Genomic DNA, 17703 nt, shown 5'->3' on the forward strand with positions numbered 1-17703 from the left:
AGACACCGAATGCATGACTAATGCTCGTTCTGCTTATTCTCACTGCCATCCCACTAATATTGAAGCACTCAAAGAAGTGCTGCTTCTTTACTACAGCATTTTGGGCTAACTCCATTTGAGCTATTTCACAGTACATGTGATCAGTGTTTTGTTTCATTTTATTAAATAGAGAGCAATCCTGAACAACTTATTCATAGAATACATTTGCAGTCCCGCTCTGAGGAGTGGACAGACAAGTCTGGCTCCTGCCCTATGGCTAGATGAGGCTGGAGAAAAGCTGGCTGGCATCTGGCTGACAGCATACTTCAGCACACAAATGTGATGGCAATGGCAAGCCTCCCCCTTCCCCAAATAAAAAAGTCTCCTGCAGTCGGATTAGCGCTCTGCATTCCGGTTTCTAGAAAGCCATTTTGCTTTCTGTCTTTGCTTAAAATACATTTCTTTAAAAGATCATGTGCCTGGGCAGTATGAAGCAAGTGTAATTTTGTCCACTGGCACATCTCCCACCATGCAGCAGGGATTTCAGGAATTTGTGCCTTCTTGCTGTCCACTGCTCATGGTCAGCCAGCAAACCCAAGATCACAGCTGCAGGCTGGGCAAGAAAAAAAGCAGAGTGGCCAAAATCCTGGCTTCTGCATGGTCTCTGGAGCAGAATCCCCATGAAATCCAACAGATTCCCACAGCTTGAGCAGGCAACAGCTACAGACACAACTCCTGAGCTGTGATGCAAATACCTCATTAAAACAAAAAAAAAACCACTCTGCACACAGTCCAAGAGGTTCATTAAAACAAACTATTAAAAACATGCAAGAAGTCTGCACAGGCAACATAAGCACTCCAGTGGTTGTGCTACAAGGCACAATGTCATTGTAAAACCAGGACCCTCCTGCCTTCCAAGGAGTCAAGTCAAGGAAACCTAGATGTCAGAGTAAGCTGAAATGGCAGGTGAAGCTGAACTGCTCTTCTGCTTCAGTATTTCCACAATTTACGAGTGGTGCGGACAGATCTAAAGCAGTACAGCAGAAGGAAAGCCCTGCCTTGAGACCTGCAACCTGAATGGGACACACCAGCCCACAGACACCTCACTCCAGACTGTCTGTCAGTTTTGTGGAGTTAAGTAAACTCAGCACCTCTTTTTATCCTGTCCTGTCTCTGACAGACTGGCTTAACTACTTGTTGACTTAGGCAGTAAACCACACTGGAAAGCAGGCTCAGTTTAAAAAAAAACATTGCTTCCCCCTCCCCGCCCCAACTCTACCAAGGCATTTTTTTAGTTCAGCTGATCAGACAGCTGCAGGAAGAACTGCAGCACCAAAACTTGAGGAACAGCATGAAGCAGAGATGCTGAAACCAACTGCCCTCTGAGAAAATACTTGTTCAACTACAGCACCACTCAGAGTGTACCAATACTCTGATGCTCAGCCCTGGGCTTGGTTCTCAATTGGTTTGTGTGCAAAATACCACAGTGTTTTTCTGTCAGTGAATCAGCTGGCCCAAAATACAACCTAAAGCTCTAAGCTTGATTAAGGTCTGCTGGCATTTGAAAATATTCTCTTATCTACAGAGTGCTCTTCAAACTAATGAACTGCAAGTTTTGTTTTAAAAATAGATTCCTCTACAGAAGCACTACACGGTATTTTTTCCCACTAAGTGACATTTTAGAAAACATCATCCCATTCTCACCACTAACTAAATTATATGTCTGATACTGGTGGGGGTGTGGGAGAGATTTTTGAAGTTTACTCAAGCTAACTAGCACCAGTTTTTAACTGACCTATACCTTTGGAGAAAACAAGCTGTTTGTTTCCAGCTCACTGTTTCACTGCAGTTTCCAGCTCCAGCCTCTGCAGGGAATCCATGGAACAATACTTCCATGGCCAGATGAGAGAATGTGCAGCCACAATGACAGGCAAGTCTGCCACTGTTTTCTTCTAGGACAAGTGGGCCCATGGGAATCTCATGAGGTTTAATAAGTGCAAGGTACTACACCTGAGTTGGGGCAACCCCCCCATTGTCAATACAGGCTGGGGATGAAAGGACTGAGAAAAGCCCTGCTGAGAACTTGTGTAGCATCCCATGAACTCTCTGCTCTCAGCCAATTCCCAAGTCCTCTGCGCTGTCGATGCCAGTGACTACCATGGAGCAGTCCTCCTGGGGGAAAAGACAGACTCCCACCTGGACTTCCTCTGGTTTCTCCTTTCCCTGTTCCCTCATTGGTTGGATACCCCTGCTAGGTATCCTGGGTATCCTGGCCCTGCCCAGCCCTTAGCTCCATCCCCCAGCCCTTCCCCCCTTTCTCACTGGGTTTCCTTCAGTTTCATGTGACCTCGCTGGACTAAAACCTTGCAAAAAGAGCCTTTCTTGCCTCTCTCACTGAGCCAGGTGCAGTGAGTGTGGTGTGTGGATCTGACTGCATTGCCTGAATGTTTACCCAACTTGCTTTTCTGCAAGAGAGGTTTGTTGGGAACAGATACTAGAAAGCAGCACCCACCATCCATCTCCTGCATTTTTAAACTGGAGGGCGCTGATGGATGAGAGGCCAGATACAATCTGGCCACGTGCACTTGGAGCACAGAAAGCCAGCTGTGTCCTGGGCTGCATCCAAAGCAGCATGGCCAGCAGGGCAAGGGAAGTGATTCTGTCCCTCTGCTCTGGTGACACCCCACCTGCAGTGCTGCATCCAGCTCTGGGCTCCCCAGCAAGGGAAGGACACTGACCTGTTGGACTGAGTCCAGAGGAAGCCACCAAGATGGTTAGGTGGCTAGAGCACCTCTCCTGCAAGGAAAGGCTAAGACAATTGTGGTTGTTCAGTCTGGATAAGAGAAGGCTTTTTGGGGTGACCTAATTGCAGCTTTCCAGTACTTGAAGGGAGCCTACAAAAACCAAAGAAAAGGGACATTTTACAAGACCCGTAGTAACAGAATAAGGGGGAAGGGGGAATGGCTTCAAAGTGAAAGAGAGTAGATTCAGATATCAGGAAAAAATTCTTTACTATGAGGGTGTTGAGGCACTGGTAGAGGTTGCCCAAAGAGGCTGTGGATGCCCTACCCCTGTGAGAGTTCAAGGCCAGTCCAAATGGAGCTTGGAGCAACCTGGTCTAGTTCCAGGTGCTTCTGTCAACTGCAGGAAGGCTGGAACTAGATGATCATCAAGATCCCTTCCAACCCAGGATTTTATACTCTTGTTTTCAGGTGCTTAGATCTGCTCAAGTTACACTGGAGCTGAAATTTTCCATGCAGAAGACCTGTTTCTAGACTCACCAGAATACAGGCAAAGCTGGGTACTCAGCTAGCAGCATCCTCCTCAGCAGCACTAGGCAAAGTACATGTGTTCTGGGAATTAGTCAAATACCTTGGACTCCAGGCTGACCTAGCTCATCCATGTGAAAGACACTATCCTTGTACATCTATGTATTCACAGAAGGTATGTGAGTGCTATGACATTTGAAATGCACAAATCTGTATGCACTTCCTTTCACCATGTCCAATAGCAAGAAAAGGGGCCAATTCAGATCAAATTCTGGCATCATTTGAACAACATATATCCATGCATTTCAAAATTTCTTGGAGTTTAATTTTCCAACCTGTGTTTTGGGCTTTTTTTTTTTTCTTTTTTTTTTTTTTTTTTTTTTTAAAGTTTACTTTCCTAAAGAAATGACACAAGGTAACAAGGCATCTTATTTGTCTCTGCTTGTTCAACCATAGGTGAATTTTAAACTATTTTGGCAAGCAGGGAAGAGTCTCACAGTCATTTAGAGGTGTAACACTCAGCACTGCTCCTCCAGGAGAAAAAGATTGCTGAAGATTAGATGAGGTGCATGTAAAAAAGAGATGGTCAGCAGAACTTGCCAGAAAGAAAATTCAATCCCGAACTGAAAAGCCACAGGCAAAAAAAAGTTCAGATAATTATTTACAGTGTTCCATAATATGTATACTGCAAGATCTCATAACCTCAAGTTCTACTTACCATGAGATTTAGCATGAACATGTGAAACCAATCAAATTCCCCTGCTCCAGCCACTTCAAAGGTCTGTAAGAGCCCCTTGTGAGATATATCATATACTGAAAATCTCAGACATGACAGTGCACTTCTTTCAGATACACTGGGAGACACAGCTTTTAGGCACTCATAAAGATCAGAGATTAGGAAGTTTCTGTTCTCTTATCTGCCAGGAGACTGTCTTAATCAGGGCTTCATTCTCCTGCTTTGAGTACTACCAAAAAAATTCCTGGAGCTAGAAGAAACAAAGAGAGGTGATTGATGATTGAATATGATTGAATCGCCACCTTTTTTTTCCAGACAAATGGAATTCTTGTGCTTATTGCATCTTTGTTAGTCTGAGGGGACCTGCTGTTCATTGGGCCATTTAAAATTCCTGTTTATATATACATATGTGAAAAAATGAAGCACTTCTGCCAACTCTTAAGATACCTAGGCAACCAAACAGAAATTTTTGAGTCCACCAAATAAACTGCAAACCTAGCATTTAGCCAATACTTATCTCTATCGATAGGCTCTATCTATTTCCTCTCTTCTTGTTCCAACAGCACACACAGGACAGACATTGCTACTGAGAAAAGTACTGCCAAAGAGGGGCTGTATTCTTCCCATGCACATGGGCATTATTCTCTTTCTCCCAAAATAGCAAGTTCAGAAAGGAACACACAGAAAAGTTCAACATCTTCTAGCAATGCTTACTTACCCTGCAAAGATGCTGGCAAAGCAGAAGCAGAAAGAACTCCCTGCCATGCTATTTCACACCAGCCCTCTGGTTTTCCTAATATAAATCAGCTTCAGCAGCACTTCTTTGCACAAAATCTTCTCATGAACTCATTTTTCATACTTGATAGCCTTAGTCAACCAAAGTGTTTCGGTTCCAGCTTCATATTTAGGCATCTGAAACTCTCTTAGCTTGCAGTCTCAAGAACACAAGAGGTTCAAATGCACATGCACTCACAAATTATGGCTTCTAGCAAGGCAAGTTAAAGAACAAAAGGCCCTTTCCTGTTTAATTTCAGCAAAGTAGTTCAGTGAGAAAATTCAAACACCACAGACAATTCATTACAGTATCCTCCTACAGTAGAGCTAAACTTGTTCCTTTAATGTCTTGTCTAAATTTGCTTCCTTCAGACAGTGATTCAACTGAATCGATAAAAAAGCTCTCAAAAAACCTCTCATGCTCCTACCCATAAAACAACATATTCAGCTACTTTTTAATAAGATTTTTATTGGATGTTTTCCTCCTTCTGAGCTATACAGAAATTCAGAAGCAGTACTTTGTTTCCTCAACATGCTGGCACTACAAGAGGGAAATAAAAGTTGTCCATAGTCTTATAATTGCTCTGTAATTTCTGTGTGCTGCACACATATCAGAATAACTAGTAAAGAAACTAGCAAAGGAGTCACCAAACTACAGCTTGTTTCACCTTTTACTGAAAGGAACAGGCAAAAATTTCTGTGTTTGATCCCCATAACAAACAAATCTAAATGTATCTGTTAGAGCTTTTGATAGCTACAGTATTCACTAACATTGCAGAAGGTACCCACATATCTTGTGTTAATCGCAAAGTGTTAATCCTGTAACCTCTGAGATAGGATTGTATGTACGTTCCTGATTACAAATAAGTAACTGAGGTATATGAATGCCTAAATACGTCTACAAATTTGACCTCTGGTAGCTAAACAAGTAGTTAGAAGGCTTATGGAACTTTCAAAGCATTTCAATTTTGCAGTCTGAATTTTCCTTTGTTTTTAATCATTGATCCTTTGAGGATCCCCATACACCCCACAGGACACTTCCTCCTCCTAGTAACAAAGGACACCACTCATCCTTGTTCCTCTAAAGTTGCTGTGGGAAAGAAAAGAGATAGGCTAAGGACTGAATTTGAGAGCAAGCTGTCAAACAATAAAGTGGGAGTCCTCCAGTGAGAATATAGCACACCTCACACAGGTCATGCTACAACTGAGCCAAAACTGACCTGAACTGGACATAAGCCACAGGCGCACACAAAATTTGACTATGTCACAAACAGACTTGTGTGTGAGCCCTCTTAACACCAGTATCCCCGGTGAGAACACAGCTTCCATCAGCTTGGCATGAGATGCAGCAATATAAATTTACCTGCATCTATGTGCATTGAGTGCTGTGTTCCTTTCATCCTCTAAACCTGCAGTATCACTAGCAATGGATATTTGACTTAGCTGGTATAGCCTGTACACTTTACATTCATATTATACTCTGCATAAGCTCATCGCATTTGAATACTGCTACCGTTTAACAGGATCACTTATTTTATGTAAAGAGAAGAGGCATATCAGTACTTCAGAAGAAACAGACTAAACTTTTCTCCCACTGACAAACTGTTGCACTCTTTACTCACTCTGAAATACCTAACAAAGCACCTACCATGCTTAACATTTAACCTACTAAGAAGGCAAAACCAAAATAACAGATACCCTCTTAAGTCTCAGCACCATACTCTGCAACATAAACAGAGTATTTAAGATTGATGAGGCTTTTTCCATACTTATGCACAGAAATCTTACAAATGTTTACAAACAATCATCAACTCCAAAAGGTGTCTACTCTGTTGATAGCCTGTTCATACTCAGAAGGATGCCTCTGTGGTAACCTGTCTGACAATTAATGTAACAGCCACAAATTCAGAAATTGGAAGGTATTTCAAAATTACCACCACGGTGACCTACTCCACATATTGCATGTTATCTCTTTGACACAAACCCATGCCTTTGAAACTCAACTGAGCAAGTGGTTCTGTAATCACAGATGGTTGTAGAGAATGGCTCTGGTTTCTCATGACTCAGAAGTTCACAAATTTCAAAATGCGTATTTTTACCCTCTGAGCATCAATGAGGTGCTCCTGCAAAATGAACTGTGCAGACATACGCAGCCTAAACTCAGGTACCTGCACACTAGAGTCAATGTCCATTTGCATGCTTTGGAAGTTAAAACATAAAAGTCAAAAACAACTACATTCATTTTGCTTGAAAGGAGGTGTTGAAACATGAGAATATGTGGCCTGAAAACACATTTATTGGTGAAAGACAAGAAGGCATTCTCATATGCTCTGTGGTTTTACAAGTTATTGCCATTTCATTGACTGGGGCTACTTGATGAAATGAGTAAGTATGAGGTGAATCAGGATGCTAATGCACTGCATTGCAGATTTATGAACAAACATTAGCCTAAATCCTTACTCTTTTAAGAAGTTGCTGAGGTTGTAAAGATACTGCTAAATTTAGAAACATGAGACAGAAAGACCACAGTGATGTGGCCCAAGTCTGGACAGGCACTCAGAAACCGGCAGTTTTTTTAGAACCTATACATCTATCCAAGTCACTTTCCTATTGCATTCTAATCTGAATTATGTGAGTTCAGTGAAGATCTAGAACCAAAATAATTTTATTAGACTTTCCTGTATCCAGCAGCTTGGGGAAGATATCAGTACATCTTCCCTCCAGGCCACGTAAAGCTACGAACCAAGTGATACTTCTGGTTTTGGAAAATCCTCTGCAAAACACTCCCAAGTAGAATAGAAGGGAAATAGCACAGCTGCTGCATGTGTATGGAGTTCTACAAGAAGCACGTTTTCCACTCTGTTCATTACCTACAAGCAGCAAGCAAAGGAAATGGGTGAAGGAGTTCTGTGGTGTCAATGGGTGTCTGCTGAAATATGCAGAAGCTGCATCTCAAAAGTACCAGTAGACACATTCACTTTTGCTATAAACACTTTGAAACATAATCTTTATGATGGTAAAATTGGGATTTAAGAGGACAAAATAATTTTGCCCAACTGCCAAGCACATTACTTATCAGTAGTGTTTTTTCTGCCTGTCCCTTTTATCCTACTTTCCAAACACTATCTGTGAACAAGCTGACCTACTCTTTCAAAATCATTCGGTGAACACAAAGCTGAAAACAGTTACATGACATGGGCCCATCTTCTGGCAACAAGTAAAGAAACACAGCTCTACTGTGGCAGAGAACTGAAGAAAAACTCCTCAGAGACAAAGCTCCAGGGTAGCAAATTCCAGACTGCAGTCACAGAGGCCCCATGATAACACTAACAACACAGTACTATCGACACACTCACAGGAAAGCTGCTCTACTTCCAAGTCCATCCAGCTGTTGCACCATTCATTTAAGCTGTAAAGGACTCTGCACCTAACTAATTCAGTATATTCACAGAATGACTAGGTTGGAAGAGACCTTAGAGATCATCAAGTCCAACCCATACCCTAACACCTCAATTAAACTATGGCACCAAGTGCCACATCCAGTCTTTTTTTAAACACATCCAGGGATGGTGACTCCACCACCTCCCCAGGCAGACCATTCCAGAACTTTATCACTCTTTCTGTGAAAATTTTTTTCCTAATATCCAACCTATATTTCCCTTGGCACTGCTTAAGACTGTGTCCTCTGGTTCTGTCAATTCCTGCCTGGTGAAAGAGACCAACCCCCACCTGATTACAATCACCCTTCAGGGAGTTGTAGAGAATGCAAAGGTCACCCCTGAGTCTCCTTTTCTCAGTCTAAACAACCCCAGCTCTCTCATCCGTTCCTCACAGGGCTTGTGTTCCAAGCCCCTCACCAGCCTTGTTATCGCCTCTGGATGCGCTCAAGCATCTCAACATCCTTCCCAAACTGAGGGGCCAGAACTGGACACAGCACTCAAGGTGTGGCCTCACCAGGGCTGAGTACAGGGGAAGAATGACCTCCCTGCTCCTGCTGGCCACACTATTCCTGATACAAAAAAAAAACCCCAAAAAACAAAAAAAAAAAAAAAAAACAAAAAACAAAAAACAAAAAACAAAAAAAAAAAAAAAAAACAAAACAAAAAAAAAAAAAAAAACAAAAAAAAACCCCCAAAAAAACCAAAAAAAAAAAACCCACAAAAAAAACCACAAAAAAAAAAAAAAAAAAAAAAAAAAAAACACCAAAAAAAAAACCACCAAAAAAAACAACCACAACAAAAACCCCCCTCTATTTCCATGACTATCTGCTGCCTTTCCAAGAAATGAGAAAACCCCTCCCAGTTCCTCACACACAGGCCTTCTTTACAGGCTACACTGTAACTGGCTGTCTTGCTGTCCTTCTGAAGGACAGTACCAGTTGAGCAATATGCACGATATGCATCCTAGCAAGGTAAGACCAGGATCTCCAGATGCAGTACACAGGTGATTGGACACTTTCTTCAGTTTCACCAGCAGTCATGGTGTTGTTCAGCTGTGGTGTAGGCTCTTGCTCTCTCTCAAAAGCATGCATACCCTTCCTGAGATAGACAGACTTCTCAACACAAAAGCATGATGTTGCACTATCAATAGAGACAAGAGTTATTTAGCAGACAGCCTGAAGGGCTTACCCACTGGAAGACACACTCCCGGAGCTCCAGCGTAGTGCTTGATATGCAGGGTCATCAAGACATTCAAATTCTTGCACGTGGACATGCTAAGATCCTGCATCCCTCAGTGATTTCAATTAAAACTGCAAAGCAGGTCAACTAAAGGCAAGGGAAGGAAGGAGGCAGGAGTAGAAAAGAGCTCCTCTACTTTTTTTTTTAGAAAAAGAAGTGTACAGGAAGAGAACTTGTCACTGACTGCATGCACGTTTTCATACAAATCTATAAACTGTGGTTAAATTAAAGTTATGTTCCCCTGAGTCCTTTTTTAGAAAGGGAAAAATACTCACTGCAAAAATTTAAAGTTCAAATACAGAACCGCAGTATTAACTAACACGTTCAAGCCACCTGAAATTTGAACAGCCCTTTAAAAAAAGCATTCAATAACTGAAGGTGTCTGACCTCAGATTCAAGTCATATAGGTATTTGCAAATATGTTTCTAATCTAGTAACAACCATCACCAAGAAAATATATTGGTCAGATTTTGTACTAAATCATCTATGAAAGACAGCCAGGGTCCTGTCTCCTGACAGGACAAGGAAGCTACAGAATCCTTCTTTCCTACTGGCACTGGCTGGCAAAGCACATGCTGTGATATCACTTCAGACAGACATAGTTACACACCACTCCCATTAAATCTGGAGCACACTTATCTCTAGCCTGCTCTCAATTCTACATTTTCAAAGACTGCCCCAAATCTCTCTTTGCACTTTTCCTGAATAGCAAATAAGGAAAAAGAAGATGCTTTCCAAAAAGTATTATTTAAAAAAAAACACTCTTATGACTCTCCCACAAGTAGACGGCAGTACCACGTGGTTCATTCACAGTTGTGGTGGCAGCAGCAGCAGTGTTTCATCATTTTTACCATATGGAAGAAAGACATTATGTAGCTTGGTGCTAGAAGAGTTAGATGGATTTTTCAGTATATTCTAAGTCTACAGTTAAGATGCCAGAGTGTCAGACACTGGGAGGACTGAAATACAATGGTCAATTCAAGTTACTGAATCTTGAAAGTCTACTGCCACCAACAGCAGGGCAGAAACCAGTGCCACAGCCACAACCCAGATTTTTCAATTAATAAACTCATTTAGCTTCGGATGCTTAAATAGACACATTTTTCCCCTACTGTGTAAGGTCTATCCCCTACTAAAATACAGAAGAGAAACCCCTGGAATCTGTTTGGTTTGGGGTTTTAATTTCTTTTTTGCTTTACTTTGTTAACTTTCTAAGAAGGAATACCTCCATTAATGAGGTGAACAGTAGTTGCACAGATACACAACTCTACAAAATGGAGAAATGTTATTCCAGACACCCTGGGTATTTCTTTCAACTAGTATTGTCACCACCACATTTGTGAAACAGCATCTAACTTGTAAAAGACCATCCCGTTCTCACACTTTTCCAACCCATCAGTTGCAGCTTTCTGCAAAGTTTTACCAAAGGAAAATAATCTCTTTCTTCCTGAAAGTTAGGAAAAATAAACACCTCTGCTGTATGGACATCTGCATCAGTACAAGTATTTTCCTCAAGCGAAAAGCCCAGGCTATGCCTGTGACACGAGTTATGTTCAAGAGCTAGGTTAATTTGAACTATTTTTAGAGGTGAATTCAGAAAAAAACAACAACTGTTTAGAGATTAAAAAAAAAAAAAAAAAAAAGAAAGAAGAAAAGAAGAAAAACTGTGAGTCTTGGCTTTTCCGCAGCTCCCCGCCAGAACCAAACAAATCCCACGCTCTTATCACCAAACACCTGGATCAGGCGCGTTGTGCCACGTCCGTGAAGCCCCAAAGCAGTGAACAGCCGTAACGAAGGAGCTGAAGACACGCGGGCCCGGGACCTTACAAACGGCCCCAAGAGTCGCATTTTACCACAAGTTTCCTGCCCAGCCGCAGTTCCCCGGCCGGCAGGGCAGGGAAGGGCAGTGCGGGCCTCCTCGCGGGACGCCCCGGGAGACGGCGGGCACCGGCCTCCTCCTGCCCCGCGAGCGGGACCGAACGCCTCAGCCCGTCCGCTACGAGGCGGAGCTCGCTCGCCGCCGGGAGGCCGCCCCCGACCGGAGAGGCCCCTCGGCCCCGGCGCCTGCGGGGTCATCGGCGGGGCAGCGCCGGATCAGCCCCGGCTGCAACTCTCTCGCCAGGCCCGGGGAGCGCTTCCAGCAGCGGGAGCGAGTAGGGCCGCCGCGCCCCGGCCACTTCCCTGCCCAAGCGTGCGCTGCCCGGCAGCACCTCCGGGCCGGCACCTGGAGAGGCAGGGCCGGGTGCGTGCCAAGGGCGAGCAGCGAGGGGACACGGCCGCGCCGCTCGTAGCCCCCTCCCCTCCTGCGGGGTACCGAGAAAACCGCGACACCCCCCATCTGCTCCCCTTGCACACACCCGCCACGACCGGGGTCGGCCCCAGCACGGCCCCGCCGTCCCCCGGCCCGGAGGGACTCGGCAGCGCAGCCGTCCCTCGTCCCCGCTGACCTGCCGTGCTGGGCGATGGAGCGGCGGAGCCGCCGCTGGCCGGAGCGCTGCGGGCGGAGCGGGCGCGGGGCGCGCTAGCCGGACAACGTGCTGCACGAGTCAGCGCGGGGCGGGGCCGCCGCGGGGCACCCTGGGCGCTGTAGTCCTCCTCCGCTCCCGATTGCGCGGCAGCGGGCGGCAGCGGGCGGCAGCGGACTACAGCTCCCAGCCTGCGAGGGCCGCCGGGCCCGCCCGCCGCCGGCCCCTCCTCCTCCGCCTCCTCGCTCGCTCGGCCCGCGCGGCTCCTCCGCCGGCGGCCGCTCCCCGCGGCCCCGTGCCCGCGCTGGGTCCCGCGGCCGCTCGGATCTAGGGGCTGTCGGGATTTCTGCGAGAACCCCGGAGCGGAGCCTGCGGGGGCGCCATCAGCGGGTTTCCAGGCGCCTTCAGCTTCCGTGGGGGGCGGGGGCCCTCTGGCAGGGAATTGAGCCACGTCTTTGAGGTTGCTTCTCTCTGTACTGGTGAAGCAACTCTGCGGCCACGGCGACCGCTCTCAGCCGAGCCCGGCTTGGTGCAGCTGGTGCGGCAGGGCACCGACCTTCAAGCCCTGGACTGGGAGCCAGCAGCGCTGCCCGTGCCTGCTGTGCCTGCTGTGGCTGCTGGCGGCGTGCTGGCACACGCGTGGCCGTCCTCGGAAGCCGTTTGGAAACGTGTACAGTGGAAGGAGTAAGAGGGAACCCTTAGGGGTGGGACTGCATGAGGTGTCCACGTGAAAACGCGCCGTGAGTCTAATAAAGACTGAAATTGCAGATACATCACACTCCAAACGGCGTCATCTCTGAATTTATCCATGACTTTCTCGATGTGCAGCCCTGCTTGCCACTGCTGTTCTGTCCCTTCTCTTTCTTTCTTGCAGTGGGCCTCTCCTGCTGGAAAAGAGTTAAATGTTTCACCCACAAAACATGAAAAATCTGTTACACCACCTCTCTAAGTACAAAGGGCATTTGGTAATACTCCAAATTACTAGGCTGACACATACAAATATTTTACTGGTCAAGAAAATATTTGTTTTCAGAAAGACGTGTCAAGAGTTGATTATAACAACTGTTTGTGTCCTGGAATTGTCCCTACCCTCTTCCTGCTTCTCTGTTCTGTTTCTGATAAGTCACAGTTCAGTGACAGTATGGCTTAAACACCCATTTAGTCTGAGCACACATTTGTTGTCTAAATACAGTTTCATTTGAACAGATGTGAAGGTTTGTTTTCTGATCTTTTCTTACTTCACATCCTGGGTTAGTTTAGGATTAGGCTGAGCTTTGCAAGTATGTGGTATGTGGAAATCAAGTCCAGACATGTTGAGACAGTTGGGAGTTTTACTTCCTGTTTCAACTTGCTATAAATGTACAGAGCAGGCATTTCATGTGTGAATGATCAAAACACACCGAATCAAATAAAGTGCAAGTTATGCAAACCTTAAATTCTGAGGAAGAACCATCCAGTGTCTGACATAAAAGGAAGAAAATTTCACTTTGGGCATTTTAATCTAGCACTGTACAGTAATTCCAAAGACTTTTTTTTTTTTTTCCCCCCCACAGCTGGTGAGTGAAGGCCACCAAGAAAGATGGGACACTCTACTAGATCAGAACAAGCTGATTGATGCTTTTGAAGAGTGTGCCCGATGGCTTCATTGGCATCCAAGGACATCAGCACTTTCAGTAGTGTAATTTCTAGATGCAGCTGCTCCCCCTGACCACAGCTGCTTGCTTCTGAGTCTGCTTCTAATCCCACCTTTTCCAATCATCAGCCTTGTCACAATCATCAGCCACAAGCTTTCTGTGGTGCCAGATCCACCAAAGGGCTGTCCTGTAGCAGGTAAAGCCCTGTGAATGTTGGCTAAGCAGCACATGAGAGGCCCTTATGCTCAGCAGCCTGAATATCAAGTTGCAGTAACGTCCCTTACACATCTGATCACAGATTTTATCCTCAGATTTGCTCAACTATCAGCGTGTGCCAAGCTTATACTCAAACCCCAGCTATTTGCAGGGTCATGTGTTTGGTTCAAGCTGATACTGAGTGACAGTTCAGTATTTTTTTAACTGCAGCTCCTCCCACTACACCACCAATGGTGTTTTGTTCAAACTCTGTGAGCCCCTTGACAGACTACAGGTCTGTCCCCAAGGTTTCTACTGCTTCAGATGCAAAAGCTCAGTAATTTTTTGGTCAGAGCATGGGAGCACTGCCTTAGCCCGCAGGAAAGACTTCATCTGATCTGATCTGATCTGATCGATAAGCCCTGTGCTTTTGGAAATACTGTGAACCTTGCTGGCCTGATTTTATTTTAGCTTGTGATACTGCACCCTGATTATGTCAACAGTGTTGGTAATTTTGTGTATACTTACTTCAGGCACTGTTTCCTTTGCTGGCTCAGCAAGAGCTGTGGTGGCTGAACATGCCTTTACAAGGAATAAAGTAAGATGCAGGTCTCAACTGACATGAAACAATGTGGCTGGAGATTCTGCCAGTGCTGTTTCAGCTCGGTTTGTGGTGCACAGCACTTCTGAAAGTGGAGAGAGAGGGTTGAAATGGGAGGAAGTTTATCAAAAGCAAGGACCTATGCCAGCAGGAGGTTCCCTTGTGCCAGCACTGTGCCAGGGATCCATCTGACAACTGTGGTGTCTCTGCAAGAGCCTGCATGACTGTAAATTGTGTTTTGCTCCATTGTGAGTAATGAATGAGAGAGTTGTGGTAATTGAATATGCCATTAATTAGCAACTGCAAGATGAGTCACTGGTGTCTTCTAAGAAGCCTAATGTGACATATAAATCATGTTCTTAATATTTAATGCATTGAATATCTTCTTTAAATGTTGCTATTGAAGTGGGATTGTTTTGAGATCAATGTCAAATGCCAGCAGTGAAGAGAGGGCATGGTAGATGATTCCCGGATTTCTTCTGTGTTTCAACTCTACTTAAAATGCACTTTTTTATACTGAAACTGATCCTCATGGAATGGTTACCAGCCACAGCAGAGTATATCTGAAGTAAGTTTGTTGTGTAATGAGCCAGCAAGGCTCCTCATGAACATGCCACTGTTCTTAGGCATAGAAATTTCCAGGGATTTTTGGGATTTCCAGGGCTAGGAATGAGGAAGGGAAGCTAAGTGCACTTCTGCCTGCCCTCCCTTCCTCTCTTTCCTTCTTTTCTTCCCTCTCTCCTGCCTTCATCTTCCATCCACTCTGCTCTCTTCTTTCTCTTTCTTAACAAGTTATTTTTACATAAGGTTTCTTAAGAACTGAAAGGAGTAATGGTGACATCAGCCAGAAGAGCTCGATTGTCATCAGTGATCTCTAGTTTGCAGCAAATAGAGACCCAGTGCAACATTTGAATCAGCACCTGAGCAGATTGCCAGGGAAGGTACCAGGCTGTTTCCAGGACGGCCATATGTCTGTCCAGGTCACAACAGGTTTTTAAGTACTTGTAATAAAGAACAAATCACCACTACCACCCAAAACAAAAAACCTTGAGCATTAGAAATGTTATTCAAGCATCTGACCTAAACTGGTGTTTGCTTGTATCCAAGCCGAGTAGCTCGTGTTCTGTGGGAATGGAAGACAACTTTCCCTTTGTAGCAGCCTTCACCTGTTTAAACGTTGTCACGTCTTCTCTTGCCTTCTCTACATTAGAGAGTTTTAAGATTTTCTCCGCGAGTCGCAGCCTCATGGATACTTGGCTGGATCCAGGCACTGCACACTGCCTGGAAAACTCACCTGGACCCATCACTGCTGAGCACTCCCCAGATCAGCAGGATCCTTCCCCACCACCTCTGGCGCTTCCAGCCCGGGAGCAAGGCGGGGGTGGTGTGACCATGGCTCGTCGGGATACAGATGGGAGCGCTTCACGGGCGCGCCGGGGCAGCGGCGGGGAGCGGAGAACAGAGGGCGGGGAGCAGGGAGCGGAGAACAGAGGGCGGGGAGCGGAGGCCGGGGACACGGCGGGGCGGGGCGGGGCCGGGCCGGGCCGGGCCCGTGGCAGCGGCGCTGCCGCGGGGCTGCGCCGCCCCCTGCCGGCCGCGCTCCGTCAGCGCCCCTCGGGGATGCTGCGGCCCCCGCGCGGCACCGGGGTCACCCCACAGCCTCCACAGCCCCCGCACTCTTCCCTCAGTCTTCTTTTCTGGCATGATTCTGGGAGACACCATCCATCTCAGACTGCGAGGCAGAAGAAGAAAGACAGGCCGAATGACTAGCAGCTTCGCGGAATTTCTTTGACTGTCCTCCCTGGAGGAGACGCATGTTTCCGTCATTTCTATCTCACTCGCTGCATGTTTGTTATCGCTCAGAAAAGCCCCCGAAGGCCACCTCCAACGTGTTTCACTCCCTCGGATAGGGAGTATGGTCTGGATACACGTTGCTCATAAACAGCGTCATCTAAACATGCTAAGAGGGAAATTAGAGAGCGATTCTGCTGCGCCCAGGAGGGATACGGCTGTTCTGTCATTCGGGAAGCACGGACATGGCAGGCTGCCGTGTCGAGAGTGCCATCCAGACCCAGTGCCCTCCGTGAACTGGTGTATCTGCTCCTGAGGCTGGGAAGGTCTAGGAGATGTTCCTTCTACACTGCTTCTACGACGGAGTTGCTATATGTGGCTGGAACTGATTCCAACAAAGTTGATTTGGTAAATCAGAAGAACCAAACCACACACAGGACTACTTCAACTGTCTATAGACTTTACAATTTTCCCTTAAAATTTGTGTGAGATGTGGGGACAGTTCCTCATGAGCGGTTGCTGTGAAGGGAAGCTGATGACTGTGATCAAGGCTTTAATAGCCCAGGTCCAGCCCTAGCTGATGTGCTGGTGACTGTGGCATGGGCACAGGCAGGTGTGCAGTCCACAGCGTGCATGTGGAGGAGGATGGTGCTGATGGCAGACGGGGTGGAAAGGCTACAGCTCCTTTGTTCTTCCTCTGCATCATCCTCACTCTCTGCTCTCCCCCTTTCCATTAAATTTGTAGCAGACCTGCAGAGCACTGTGCATTGCAGAGGCATTCCTAGTACTTGTGGGTAATGCAGCTTGGGTACAGAAGCTGCATCAGCACAGGGCTCTTAGTGAGATCGTTTGTGTAGGAGGCATGTGGAGCGAGCAACACGGCATTGCTGTGACAGCAAGGTGGATGTGAGACACCTGCTCTGGGCTGTCCTTGTCCAGGAGGCAAATTAGTCTGTGCTTCTCTACAGGAAAGGCTGGAAAAGAAGGCAAAACAGATTGTACACAGATGTACCTCTTTGAGGAAGCCGAGGATTGCACAAATTAATCTTTCTGTTCACCAGAGGTAAACACAAGTTTCACAACAAAGCCTAACCCTCATAAGCTTTGGAAGACAAGGAGAGACAACAGAGCTATTATATGTGGTCTTGTTCCTACATATGAACAATTAAATTGCACAGTGCTGTATTCCACTAATAACAGACTGGATTAGAGCTACAGAGCAGAAAATCTGGGCTAATGCCAGTTTGCAATCCATAATGCACACTTGTCTGCCTCAGATTTGAAAGCTGTATGGCATTATGGCATTTGGTTGTAATCTCTGCAAATAAGTAAACAAACAAGTTGAAGATAAAGACCAGTTAATGAAGCACTGAAAATCACTGCTGATGTCAATGTGACATGTGGACACAAGAAATAGAATAAGGGGTCCAGATACTTGGTTTAAAGTTCTACTGAAAACCCTGGTTTGGCAATGGAATTTTTTTCTGTTAAATTCCTCTGTCCTCAAAAGCCTTGGGGCATACATATACAATATATATACTATATATACATATATAGTATATATGCTGTATATGTACGCA

The 17703-nt window shown here is 45.7% G+C and overlaps 1 protein-coding gene across 3 annotated transcripts in view; it reads right to left on the reverse strand.

The window, feature by feature from the left end:
* Window positions 1-11988, reverse strand: part of TRABD (TraB domain containing) — a 30058-nt gene extending 18070 nt beyond the window's left edge. Inside the window, exon 1 of one of the 3 annotated variants that reach the window (XM_053977424.1) lies at window positions 11885-11988. The gene's annotated coding sequence lies outside the window, so the exon portion shown is untranslated. Of the gene's footprint in view, window positions 1-2717; window positions 2824-11794; window positions 11848-11884 lie in introns of those variants that run through there. The other 2 variants (XM_053977425.1, XM_053977426.1) reach the window with 2 other exon arrangements.
* Window positions 11989-17703: the final 5715 nt, after the last annotated feature.

Source organism: Vidua macroura, chromosome 5 (genome assembly GCF_024509145.1).
Source record: "Vidua macroura isolate BioBank_ID:100142 chromosome 5, ASM2450914v1, whole genome shotgun sequence".
Taxonomy (NCBI): Eukaryota; Metazoa; Chordata; class Aves; order Passeriformes; family Viduidae; genus Vidua; species Vidua macroura.